Source organism: Hydra vulgaris, chromosome 01 (assembly GCF_038396675.1).
Source record: "Hydra vulgaris chromosome 01, alternate assembly HydraT2T_AEP".
Taxonomy (NCBI): domain Eukaryota; kingdom Metazoa; phylum Cnidaria; class Hydrozoa; order Anthoathecata; family Hydridae; genus Hydra; species Hydra vulgaris.
This window is the reverse complement of record NC_088920.1, coordinates 26,335,001-26,350,453: the sequence shown is the minus strand read 5'-3', so window position 1 is coordinate 26,350,453 and position 15,453 is coordinate 26,335,001.

Here is a 15,453-nt window from a genome sequence, read left to right as displayed (position 1 = left end):
AAATCTAAGTACGACACAAAATTATTTCTATGGATTTTTAACCTTTTGGAGTTAATACGATGCTTGAATGAGTTCCAATAAGCTGCTAGACGGAAATTTTATTCCCTATCTGGAATAAAAAAAGTTTGGGTCTAGCTCGTGTGGAACGGCAATCTCAAACAAAGATAAATTCAATAAAATTGACATTAAAATGCAAGATTGTGAAGCAATATTTAATAGTGTTGAATGGAAAGTTAAATGGAAATAAACAGATGGAGAAAGCCCTAACCAATTATTTAGCAAAGTTACCCAATACGTCATACTAAAATATGTAAGAACTGAATACAAAAACGAACTGCATAATTGGATCATTCGTAAATGGTTAATTGAGTATGAAAAAGTAAGATGGGACTACCCATAGAGAAAATTCCTTTAAAAGCTGTTATCTAACAAAATAAAGATAATAAAATCAGAATTGTTTTGGATTGACGAGAAGCTAACAGTTTTATCGAGATGCATACAAGAGATGCAGAAGTGGGTGTTGAAAAGTTGAGGGAATGCATAAGAATGGAAAACAAACCAGCGATCATTGACTTACGCAAGCCTCATCCCCAGTTAAAAATGAGGAATCTCTTCGCCCATTCTAAACAGTGGCAATTCAAAAGTATTCTTTTACACGACTAGGTTTTGCATTGAATGTTGCGCCAATGATTATGAAATCTGTTTTGAGTGCCATTATAGATCAAGACGATTTGATGAAGAGGGGAGTATCCGCTTACATGGATACCATTTTTGTAAAACAGGAGGCAGTGAGTCTAAATTATGTCAGAAAACATTTCAAAAATATAGGTTTATAGAGTAAGGAAGGTGAATATGTAGCAGCTTAGTCATCACAAAAAGCGTTAAAGTTAGTAAAAAAGTTTTGGTATCAGGAACCATCGAGACTGCACCTTTCTTTTTCAGAGCAAATCAGTTTGAAGAATGAGCAACCAAGCGTCTTTAAGATTCCTTTGACACCTGTAAAAAAAAAGAGAACTTTTTTTTTTACTGGTGTCAAAAAGATCTTGAAGACACTTTTGCTTAGATTTATTTTGTCTAACAAAGCATAAGAATTGCATATTGCGCTTTAACTATGTTGAATACTACACAACAGTTTTTCGATATATACAGTAGCTTTTCGTACTTTTGTAAATTGTTATTATGAATTATTAAGTTTGTAATTTTATATTTATTTCTAATTAAGATTGTTATAATGTAACAATAAACTGTTATACGCCTAAAAACTACGCAATAACTCTGCAATTAAAATAATTAGAATTAAAAAATAACAATCATAAAACTGTTTAAAGTTTTATCCGTAATGTTAAGTACAAGTTTTTGTTTTGTAGGCGAACTTTTTCATCAACAAAAGCGAATTAATTATTTTTTCATTACTTTTGTACAAACAGTTATTGATTTATGACCCAGACTAAGCTATGTTTAACATAAATAAGAAGCTACCGCCAAGCATATTTGTTTTTCGTGTTAATGCATTTAAATTAAAACCCAGCAGTTCAAAATTAGTAATATGACTAACAACATGAAATATTCATGGTCTTTATCGAACTTCTGCGTTATTTTTAAAGCAAGATTTTTTTCATTATTTTTGGTGCAAAAGTTTTCTTTGAAATTCTTACATTTGTAATAAAATAATAATAATAACTAAGTTAATAAAATTGTGTTTTTAACAATAAAATTGTATTTTTAAGAGGCAAATTCTTCCATAACTTGAAAGTGCGAACAACTACAGATTTATGATACTAGTTTGTTTTGCTGTTGATTTATGCGCATTTATGTTAACCTACCCAGCAAACATTCTATAGCGGAATTTCAAGAGACCTATATAGACATTTTGAGCGGACTGCTGAAGTTTTGCTTATTGGTTACTTTGTGGACCATTAATGACAGCCGACAAAAGTGGCTAGTTGATGACTAGCCACTATTAGAATATCGAAATATTATTGGCTTACCATTTATAGTGGCTGCCACATGGTCCACTAAGTAACCGATGGTTACTCTAAATGCATATATAGGTCCACTGAAACTCCGCTAAAACAATGTTTGCTGGATTAGTTCAAGTTATCAAAAAAATTTTACCATCAAGCCACAGTTCATTAATATATTAACAGTAACTGACTTGTTATGAAAACTTAAACTATCTTTTTTTCTTTCAAAATTAAATCATTTATTAAAATATATTTGCGTATAATATATACAAATATACAAATACATACAAATAAAAAAATCCTACTTCGAAAAATTAACTTTAATGTGTTTCCGTTAGCAACTTTGCTGTTTATCTTTTATCAACTAAGTAACCACGTAGCTATTTGTGTCTTAAGACCATGTTGAAATCCGTGAGTCGAACAAGTTGGGTAACATGTTTAATCTTTTTTTATATGTAAGTTTTTGATAAACTTTGACAAGTTATGTATCTAATGTACGTTACAACAATTATAATTATTTAGTAGGTAATTGCCTTATTTATCTAATTCAGATTTACTAACAGAGAAACAAATTAAAGTTTTATAACAATTTTTACCAAATACTAGATAATTTAACGTGTTAAAATGCAAAAACAGGCAAGAGATTATTAGCAACAATCAGGCAAAGTATCTGGTCAATGATTCTATTTTAGAATTAAGTAATAAAAATTTGAACAATGATTTTAAAACTTGAATACATTTTTGTAAAATTTATAGGCTTGATTTGGGATTGCAACCGCATTTTTAGCTGTTTGAAACAGATCACCTTTAGACATGGCTCAAACTTCAAATATGGAAGTGTTAATGCTTATATTTCTTTAAAAAAATTGCAACGTTGTTTTTATGTTAATAATTTTTTAGAACAATCGTAATAATTATATCATCCTCATAATAATAATTATAAATAAGCTATGATAACAGTTTAATATATAGTAATAGTAGTATGAACAAAAAACATTCAGCCAACTTAATTTGAAAAAATCATTGTGACATCATTAGGATTTTGCACAAATAAAGCCTTAATTAGTTAATAAAAGATAAACACCAAAGTTGCTAGCGGAAACACATTAAAGTTAATTTTGAAAGAAAAAGATTGATTTCGAAAAATATTTTTTGAATTTAAACTTTGATAAAGTTCAAAACATCTTTTGAAATTCTAACCTGTGATTCTATACAAAAAAAAATTCAACCGTATTTACAATCACTTGCAAGTGACCATTTTTTCATTGCTTTTGTGCAAGATGTATTTGTGCAAACATGTTTGTTTTCTGATAATAAAACTCCTTCAAATTTGCAAATACGTTTGATTGTTGTATAAGCAACGAACACTGTTCTTTCCTAAGTCGTTAAAGAAAATCTATACTCGTATCAAGTTCTTAGAGAGTACTTGTAGCGGTTCTCATTATTTAGATGCAAAAGTAAGTGTTTTTTTTGCCAAAACTGACCTTTTAATGATTTTGTGTTGGTGAACAGAGAATTACTAAGTCAATTTTTATCCTTTTTACTATCAAATTCTTTTGCTTCAGCTTATAATAGTAAACATTGAGAGCTTTATTTGAATAGTGTATTGCAACTAAGTGTTACACCACATAAATACATAATTGAAATAATTGTCTTTAAACTGTAAATGTGATGTAAAAAAATATATATAAACATATTATTTGTAAAGAAAATATGTTAAAAAAGATATTTGTCAAAATGTATTTAAAAACTGCTTTGAGTCTATACTTGATTAGGCATTTTATAACATCTGCTCCTAGTAAAACTTAAAAGACGGATTTGTTGTTCATACAGGAGTTACCTTTTCATAAACTTCTACAAACTAATGTTGAATGGGAATATTTTATGACTACTGCTCAGTAAAAATTGTGAATCGTTTCATACTCTTCTTACTTTTCATATGAAATCTATTTTTATGATTTGGTAATAAAACAGCCACGAAATATCTTTGTTGCCCTCTATTAATAGCAAAAAACGGACAGGCTATAAAACGAACTATAGGAAATGAAAAACAAATAAAACTTAATGACCAAAACATTAAAAGACAGACAAAGAAAAATAATAATTGTTAACTATTACGTTTTAAAACTTTCTTAGTTAATGATGTTAAGTCATAACTAATCCATCGGCTGTTACATCATACGTTTCATTAGCTGTTTATTCATAATAATATGGTTAAAAAAATATTTTGATGAAATTACTGTAAGATTACTCTATAAACTCAAAGAAATAAGTTATTTAACCTGTTACTGGTGCGTCAAAAAAACCCCAAATAATAATAGTATTAAATCAAATTTTAATTTTCATTTTTAGATCAAACTAGGACTGTCACCAAAATTACTAGTATCATTATTTAGTAAAACCTGCCATTTGTGCTTAACAAAATTGTCCAAGATTAACTTTGTTGTTCCAAAATATATCTTGCAATTGAGCTGATACTCAATAGCTACGATGGGCTTTGTTTATAAAAAGTATTTCCAGACATCGTTGATAAATAAAATTGAAAAAATAGAATTAAATTAAATGTCCTTTTTAAATTAAATCTAAAAAAATAAAATTTGCTACTGCAAAAAGCCATGCAATTTCTTCTTTCTTCTTTGTATGTTAAGGTAATAGAATAATCAAAAATCTGAAATCGTTTATACTAACCAAATAATATTGATTTTTTACAATTTGTATTGAAAAATAGCGTGAATATATATATTTATATATATATATATATTTATATACATATATATATATATATATATATATATATATATATATATATATATATATATATATATATATATATATATATATATATATATATATATATATATATATATATATATATATATATATATATGTATATATATATGGAGTTAATTTCCAAATGTCGTCACGAAAATAAATTTGTCGTAAGCAACCACAAAACCACAAACCTGAAGATTAGATCACGCGGTTGTAACAATAGTTTTTTTTCCGTATAGGATTTTTTCTGTATAGTTTCAGTTGTATATAAATTTTTAACGAACAAACTATATTTGTATTTCACCTGATGACAGTGGCGGGTTTTAGGAGGACGTAGGGGCTATGGGGGTAGTAGCCACTCTCCTTGGGACTTTTTTTTCAGAAATATTGTTTTGCAAATTGACTAATATACAGAATTGGACTATTATACTAACAAATGATATCGACTATTATACGTAATTATACGTATATGAACTTGATTATTACACTAAAGTACAAAAAATTAAAAAAGAAAGTTACTTACAAAGAAAAAATATGCGGACCTTTTATTTTTTTTAAAGAAGTTTTTAACCCCTTCCTAAGCGAGTGATAAAACCCCGCTACCTGATGATTGCAACATTATGAAACTTAAAGTTGTGAAAATCACGTAGTTTTATTTACTTATATCTATTTTATATTTGTTTTCTACTTATATCTTTTTTATATTTATTTTCTACTTCATGTTTAATATTGTATAACTATCTTTATATAATAATGTATAATACTGTACAATTAAAAGAAAGGTAAACAAGAGTTATATAGTATATATGTTACTGTTACCCGCAGTACCAGGAATTAGCTAAATGCTAACGTATATAATATAGTTTAATATTGCAACTCTGTGTTTCATATTTTACGACAATCTTCAGGCAAGTAGTAAAAATTTACGATATGTTTAGTGGACGTTACGGTTCATATTTGTATTTTAGATCGTTACGGAATGGAAATTATTTAGCAATTAGGTTAGTGCTATTATTAATTTGTTTATAGTTAGAAAATAGTTGTGAAATAGTTAAGTGTTTCAATGGTTGTTTAAAATATTCGTTTATGTGATAATATGCATTATTTATATATTGAAAAAATATAGAATTAAAAACTGATATAAAAATTTAAATAATATTGTAAAACTTAATACAATTGCTATATATGTGAGTAATTTATTAATTAGCGTAGAAATATTTGAAGTAGAGTAATATAGAAATTGTTGTTAGTTAGATTTGTAGCGAGCTTTGTAATTTTTTAATAAAGGTTTATTTTCGTGGCGGCAGTTTGATAAAATTTCGGTTCTTTTATTTAGCAGTTCCTCAGGATTTGGATGCGATATAATAGTAAATTTCTCATAGATATAGTGGGTATCTTTTGGAAATATTTGAGTAGGTGGGGCAGGGGGGTACAGACATCAGAATAGACCATGCAAATATATGGGTTTCCTTAGAATTGATTATCAAAACCCAGACGTAGTTTGATAGAGCAGTAGACTTTTTGTATTTAACATTACTGAATCATGATTTGTGGTTGTTATATCTGGTTTTCCATTCATCTTCCGCTAATCCAATATAAACTTTGTTGGGTTGGTTTTTAGCTGAGATGATGCATTTGTATATGTTTTTAGATTTGCACTTACCATTAAGATGGCATTCTGTTTTTCGACAACTGCATTTTGGGTCGTTGTTTTCAATTCTTGATTTTTTTTCAAAAATTTTTTTGTTGTGGTTTTTTATAATTTTTTTGATATTTTCAGTGCAGCTGTATCAATATATATGTATCAATCTATATATATATATATGTATGCATCAATTAATCAAATTTTTTGATAAGCAATATAGCTGTATCAATATATATGTATGTATGTATCAATTAATCAAATTTTTTAATGAGCTCGAGGCCCAAGAAAATAGTAAACAACAATAAACATATATCTAAACCAGAGACGTGGTGGCACCTGAAAAGCAGGTACAAATTTCGAGAAGAGGGACCCGGGGAAGTACTTTAAACAAGACACAAATAAGCAATCAAGGAAAATTATATTTATACTAAAAAAAGTTCTTCATGAATACAAAATATTATGTAACTCATTTGTATCAGCATAGTATTTTATTATGTCTGAATGGGTCAAATTCCACATTTTCTCATGTTTCGTTGACAAGAGAACACAATCCCCAACATACTCTATTTGCTAGACGAGTTTTGACAAGTTTCAGTTTGCTGAAAACTCTCTCACACTCTGCTGAATTTGTTGGAATTGCACTAAATATCTTGTTTAGAACTGCAACACACCCTGTCAATATTGAGCGTTAATACTTTTGGAGAGCACCAAAAAAACTCTTTGGGGGTCTTGTTATATACACATAGGTGACTTACCTGGCAAATTTTCAAAATCTTTTACCGACGTCCAAGGGAGAAAAAGCAATTTGAAGTTTTTAGTAAAAATACCCAAAAAAGAACCAAAAATTATCAAAAATCATTTTGTTTATTGGCATTAACTTTCTTCAAAAGTGAAATGTTCTTGAACAATGATACCAAAATATTACAAATCACAATTAATTAGAATAGTTTTACTTTTATCTTACAGTACTTTCATCGAAATATTTTTTTACCCATATTATTATGAAAAAAATGACTAGCACAAATAATGTGATATATTTTTAATTCCTGCTTTAAAATTTAGTTTAAAATGTTTTGAAATCATTTTTAAATGTGAGGTTATCTCTAAAATGGGGATAACCTAACATTTAAAAATAATCCCCTCTACTACCCTTATACAAAAATACCTGAAAATTAGGGTTGGTAACTTATTTATGGTGGAACTAAATTTAGTTACTGCTAATTTTTTTGTACTTCTCTTAGTGTCTGGAAAAATTTAGTTCCTGTTTAGTTTCTTTTTGTAATTTTGTTATTTTAATTGCTCTTAATCAGTATTTGAGTGTAAAAGCAAGGAATTCAACCTCTGAAATTAAATTTCACCATTTTCTATAAAATATATATTAATGTGGAAATTATTGGCTAAAAGTGCTAAAAGTAAATGCATTTGTCAATTGAATAAAATTAAAGAAATGTCTAGCTGAATTTTAAAAAATATTTAGTAAGTAAGTACCCAAAAAATTTTTTTTAGGTTCCAAAGAATATAAAAAGTAGAAAGTAAACAACTCTAAGGAAAATATAAATATCAAGTTTTTCATTTACAGTGGTGAAAAACGTTTTTGTTACAAATGCCAAACAAAGCCAGAACGAATGAAGATTGCAGAAAAACTGTTTGTTTTTTGTGCATGAGAAAATGTGACAGAGAATTATCTGACTTTATGATTGCTCGAATGCTGAGACTTAAAAAAAGTAATTTAAGGATGAAAGAATTTCAAGAGGAATTTGCAACACTTGCCGTATTCTTCTGCAAAAAATAGACAATGGTAATTTGAACAGTCCACTACCACCGCTTTAAAATTTTGACTCCATTGTTATAAAGCCTCTTACAAGAACAGCAAATAAGTGTGAATGCCTCCTTTGCCAAATCAGTACGCTCAATTTAAATCAACAGCATCGAATCTTCGTTCAATCTTCATCTAAGCAACAAACAAAGGAACAAACTATTGCAACACCAGGGAAATCAAGTGCAAATCAACAAACTCCATCTGCAGAAAAAAGGTGCACGCAATATTTGTCAGTAATAGCTCGAGGTCACAGAAAATTTTGCGCACCTGGAACAAGACACAGAAACTTACAGTCATTGGTGTAAGATGACATTAAAGGAGCAGAGCAAATTGCAGTATCTGCCTTTACCAACAAAGAAGCTTCTCCTCATGGAACAGTTAGACTCAGTCAAGGAAATGGTGGAAATTTGTTTCCAGTTACACCAGGTAACATTTGAATAAAGAAGTTCATCTCTTAGACACATCATTTAGACTCCTTTCATATTAAATTTGCTGCTGTATGCTATAATATATTATACATATGCACAAAACTTCTTGAAATGGCAATATGCAAAATGGCAATGTTAATAGTATACATTTAAATTGGTCTACTGGAAAATGTCATGTATACATTTAGATTTGGGGCATTTTTTTCTTTACATATCAAAAATATGCAGTGACTTGTATTATATGTTTCCTCAGTATTTTTTGTCCGCTATGCATAGTGAACATATTAAAAAATAATACCGTTCAGATTAACTTTGCGATGCGATGAAATGCTATGAAATAACATGGTTTTGATTTAAACCGATGAAAATTGCGGCCAAAATAGGTGTGCAATAACTTTGTTGTTGTAACTTCTTTGAATTTTGTTTGACCGGTGGAGAACCGTCCTATGCAATGGCCTGAATTTTATATCAATAAGCTAGAAAAAATAGATTTTGTTATGAAAATATTTTGAAAGAGATGAACTTGTTGTTCTTTTTTTATTCAAGCCCTTCCATTGCTCACAAAGTAAACAGCACATCTCTTACAACACAAAGTTTAGTGAATTTTTAACTAAACATTGGACTTTCCAATACAGAAATGAGACTTCTAGCATCAACGCTAACCAAATCCACTGGGATTCGACTAGTTGAGCCATATTTTGAGTAAAAATTTGCTGCTGCTGGACAAACTCTTGCAGATTTCTTCACCTTGTCAGAGTCAAATTTTACCATGGAAAAGGTAAAAAAAAGAAGAAAAACGATCAATGGTTCACTGCAAAATTTTGCAAAACCTAACAAATCATGTTTTGCATTTAAGAGATTACTCCCCTCAGCATTTAGTCACGCTAGGAATAGATGGTGGTGGTTCATTTCTGAAAATATTCTTGGCATTATAAGCACAGAAGAAGTTGGTGAGTCAAAAAGTCCTCAACAAAAAAGTTCACACCTACTCACAAACTCAATTGCTTCTGATACAGGTGCGAAGCGTCAACTCATTGTTGCAATTGTGGAAGACGTGCCTGAAACATATGCGACTGTCAAGGTAATGATGTACCAAATTCATGTTGAAGATGTCTCTTTTGCCATCTTTTGTGATCTCAAAGTTGCTAAAATCTAAACACCCCTGCTGTTGGTGTAACATCGATTCAGACAACCTCTCAGAATGTGGAGTTTCCAAAAGTTTTGATTCAATACATGAGAGCTACAGAGCATTTGTGTCTGCTGGCTCCAAATTCAAAATGGCTAAAGATTTTGACAACACAATTCATCCTCCTTTGATCAACATGGAGAATTCGAGACTTATTTTGGACATCATTCCACCAATGGAACTACATTTGCTACTAGGAGTTGTCAATCATCTTTTCAAAAATATTTTAGAACTTTGGCCAGGAGCAAAATAATGGCCTGCTCTGTTGCACATTCAATTTCAGCCATAACACGGCTGACAATTTGCGGGAAATAAATGTTACAAACTTTTGCAAAATGTTGACATTCTTCAAAGACTGAAAAGGCTTGTGCTATTGAAGCTCAAGGTTTCATTGAAACATTTCGCAATTTCAGAAATATTGTTTTTTTCTGCTTTGGAAAGTCACTTGAGAGTGACTTCAAAGAAAAAATTGAAAAGTTCATAGATACTTTTCTCTCTGTGCCAATTACAGTGACTCCAAAGGCACATGCAGTTTTTTATCACATTTCCGAGTTCATTGATTGACATGGGTCTGCGCTTGGATTGTTTAGTGAACAAGCAACTGAAGCAATGCATTCAAAGTTTAAGACTCACTAGCAAAGATTCAAGCAAAGCCCTTATTTACCTCTTCTGTAATATCCTTCTTGACTATCTGTGTTATAGTATGAATTGGCTTGTTTTGTGTATAAGTAGAAAGCAGCGTAATTCTAGCACCCATTCCAGCAGATTGTTTTTGAGTACTGCGAACATTTGAAAGTTTTTTATTCAGCACCTCATCATACTGACTAAGTAAATTTAACAAATTTAGAAATTTACCCGCGCCAAATTAAAAGACTTCACTTTCATTTGGCGCGGTCATTGTAAAATTTAGCCTGCTCATTTCCACGTAAAGAAATACTCTCTGCGATCAAATACCGAAAAGCATCAACTTGTATTAGGTATTGAAGTAGTTACTCCGTTTCTTGAAGTTTTTTGTTCAGATGTCTCATGGTTACAATATTTAATCAATTGTGGAGTCTGAAAATGCATGTACCATAGCTTGAGCAGCAATTCGATGGCTTTCTGGGTGCAATGCCTTGTTATGATGTGGCCTAAGTTTGACCATTAATCAAGCCCATTACGTATAGAACTTTTGTCCTCTCTTGATCCAAAGCATAAGCAAGCAATAGTAGAGAGTAAGTTAGCCATGACCTTTTCTGCGCAACTTCAATGTCGTTAACTTCAACTTTGTTGGCTGTTTTGGCCCTAATACATTAAATTGCTTTTTATCAATCGTCTTTGTATTTTTTAGCAATAGAAATTTAGCTAGATCATTTTCATTGACACTTATAACGTCTGGTTGTTTCTGAATAATCTTTTCTGCTATGTTATGTCCGCCGCTTGTTATGTCCGCCGCTGCAGTTACAGGCACTTCATAGTTACCCATTTCTACAGGCACTCTCTCAATTTCAGTAATGTTTCGATTTCTGAATGTGTCTGAATATTGTAGTTCTGCTCCTTCATCAGCTGCAATGATGACACCTTGATTATTGTCTGTTTCTTGTACAGATGATTGGTCACTAATCTCTGTTATTGGCTCTGTTTCAATATTAGGTTTACCTTTAATATTCACAATGGATGTTGAAATTTACTCTACATTCCCTGTTGCTGTAAGAGATGTCCCAGCTTTTCTCTGTATTTATGGCACTTGCACTGACGCAAGACCTGCCGTTAACTTTAATGGTTTTAGATCATTACCAGCTGCTTTCAATTTATGTTGTCATTTTTGAGTATTTTTTTCAGCACCAGATTTGTATTTCCATGTTGATTCAGTCTTTTTCTGTTCCTTTATTTTACCGAAAACATAAATAAACATAAAATTAAAACTAGTCCTATGATAGAAACCAGGGGATTAGTTTTTTTCGTTTGAGTTATAACTACTATTTGGTTATGGTATACATAGTTGTACTATTCATAAATTCCATGGACAGATAGGAAGTGGACAGGAGCATATTGAATAGCAGTGAATGAAAGTAATAACAAAAATTCATTAAACACACAATATTATTTATCAAACATATATTAACCGTATTCATCAATGCAAAGCAAATGAATTCATGCATTTTATATATTTGTTGTTTTGAACTTTTCAATACAACAATTTTCAATTTTTTCTGTTGATGGGATGGTTAATTTTAGATAAAGAGTAGACATTGTTTAAGCGTTCGTCATTACAATGCTTGTTTTCGGTATTCTTTTCATTTAGCAATACGTTTGCCTTTACTATCTTCTGTTTCAGCCGCCATTGCTTTAAGAAATTGTTCTTTTCGTTTTTTTAGCCTGGATGCTCGTTGTTTAGCTGATTCATTTGCCCTAGCTTGAAATTTCCGTTCTCTTTCCCGAGCAAGACATGCTAATCGATCATTTTTAGTTTCCAGCTTTCCTTTGCATATATTTAGCTTTCTTCTTTATATTTCTATGTTTATAAGTTTTTTTTTTTTTTCTTTTTTATTTACTTTAAAAACTTTAATTATTAATTTAATTACTATTTATAAGTAAAGTATTAAAACATTACTTACTTTTTTACAGTATAAAATCTATCAATTTCAGGTCAACAACGTGTTTTGTTATTATTATTCAACACCGATTATATTTATTTACGCTAAACAAAGTTTTTTTTTTTTGGTTTAAATTGCTTTTCTTAACAATTTCTTTTATTCGCGCATACTTAATTTTTTTTTATTATAAAGTAATTCTTTTATTATTACCGCTTACCTTGTATTTGTTTTGCGCGGAGACCAAACAAACAAACAAACCGTCGTGAAAGCATGTTAAATAAAATGTTGTAAAATATGCCCTGATAGAAACTAATAGAACACAAATAAATTTTTTTTTATTTGAGGATTGGGGGCCCAGTTTCCTGAGACAGAATAAGGGCCCAGTACAAGTTCTCGTACCCCCGTACTGGGCCACCACGTCCCTGATCTAAACAAAAAAGTGTTTCAATTATAAACCAGCTCTTATTTTATTATCAATGGAATAAGTGTAACCAAAACATAAACCTCAACGTCCACTAAACATATTGAAAAATTAAATTTTTACCACTTGCTTGAAGATTGTGGTAAAACATGAAACTTAGAGTTGCAATGTAAAACTTTATAAAAACATCAGCATTCAGCTAACTCCTGGTATTGCTAGTAACATTAACATATATATATATATATATATATATATATATATATATATATATATATATATATATATATATATATATATATATATATATATATATATATATATATATATATATATATATATATATATATATATATATATATATATATATGTATATATATATATATAATAAACGCAGAAGAACGTCCTAACGGTGAGAAGGCCGCAAGGACTTTTTAGAGCACGTAACAAAAAAAAATATGATAATGATAATATTCTTGGTTAAAGAATATTATTTATTTATTTATAATACTCTTTTGTGAAAATGATTAAAATAAATACAATACAAAAACAAAATTGAATTTAAAGCCTTTTTTAAGTGTTCTGGAAATTTCTTAAATTTTTGTGGCAAAGAATTGTAACTCAAACTAAACATTTTTTTACTTTTGTCAACATTTTTTTGAAGAATGATCAAATAAATTTAATTGCAATTACTCAGCAGTGTATTTTATTTATTTATTCTTTTCTTTTTCGATAAGTTACGCAGTTTCAATACCCAATTTTCTTTGGCGTTATGCAGTTAGAGTTATACAGTTACACAAATCCGCACAAAAAATTGAAAACTTTTTTCATCAGTTGCTCAAATTTTATGAACTTTTACATTTTGCACTTTACATTTTGTACTAAACATTTAATATTTTGCCGAACTAAAAGTAGAATTAGCGAAAAGATGTATTGAGACGTAATATTACGTTTTAAATTGAGACGTCAATTGAGACGTAACTATAGGTAAGAAAATTTAAGACCAAATTAAAATCTCGTTTTTTTAAAGTTACCTTTCAACTATTTACACTTTTGTAAACCATTCAGGTTTTAAAAGTGTATCAAATAGATGTAACGTTGCAAATTGAAACTTTTTTTTCGCGACAAAGTAACCAACAAAGACGAAGTTATTTTATAAAAAAAATAAAATAAATAGCAATATGTCAACGATAAACAAACATTTACTGCATTATTAAGTTAATTAAATTAATATTTAATTAAAAATAAGGGAAAGTAATCTTGTAAATTATAGTAACCGATTGATAAGTAACGAAACTTCAAAACGGTATACTATAACTTGTAGGGGCCTGTTTTTTATTATACTTATATTATATTTTATTATTTAAACTCATTAGAAATGAATACTCTGCCGTTATATTAAAGATTTATATGCAAAATACTTAAAATACTCAATCTTTCTTCCGCTTCTTGTTTAGTCTACCAGTTTAAGATAACTGAGAAATTTCGAACCATCACTAGCTGCTGGCCAATCACATTAAATCGTTTGTTACCAATATTATTTTGAGATTCAATTTTTTTCTGAAATACCCAAACATTAAGATCTCAAAATAAATAGTAAAAAGTTGGATGACTTTCTATTTATAATAGAATTAACGAGTTCCGTCACATGTTTTTTCCTTCGATATTTCAAAGAGTTCAGTTTTAATTCCATTAGTAGAGGGACTAAATAGACATCACGATTGGTACCATAAATAACCTGTAAAGTAATTTTTTAAGTTGTATCAAGCTTAATCAATAAGTAGGAACTGCCGATAATAAAATTCCACCAGAATATTCGAGCTGAGAACTTACTAAGGATATATAAACTAGTCTTAAAAGGTCACTTGATAGGTAATGACTAGCTCTTGAGAGGACTCCTAAAATACTATGACATTTTCTTTTACATCTTGAATTGATTGTGAGGCCATACGATTTGCAGAATTCTTTAGTGTTATTGAATGTATGCACCAATTTAGTTACTAGTTTGTATAGGTTCAAATCATTTTCAGTGTGTGTAATTTTATCAGCAAACTGAGTTGTGTATATTTTAAACGCTTTTGGAAGTTCTCTAACATAATGTTAAAAAGCTTAAGACTAAGTCCACTTCCTTTAAAAAAGTTCTCTAAACAATGGCATCCATTAGGTTGCTTGACTCCTCTGAATAACTCTCTATTTTCTATTAGGTATATAGCTGTGAAACCACAATACTGTACTCAAACTAAATCCTATTTTAAATAATTCACTCATCAGAAGTTAATGCATAACAGACTCAAATACTTTAGACAAGTCAATCTAAATAGCACTAGCAAAAGGCCAATGTTGAAATAGTGATAAGTATATTTTCTTAGAAGAAAAAATTGGACAGTTAGAAAAAAGAACCTCAGCCAATTCTTGTTTTTTTTTTTTTATGTTGGTTATCTTTAAAAACACCATTTGTTAATAATATATAATATATAAAATACATTTAAAATACAAATTATATTAGCTGTTTTGAAAATAAAACATTTTAGACTTTAACTTTGATTGGCTATAATACCTGTTTATGATTATAGAACCTTAACACACTCTCTCTTCCTCTCTCTGTCTGTCTCTCTCCCTCTCTCTCCCTCTCTCTCTCTCTCTCT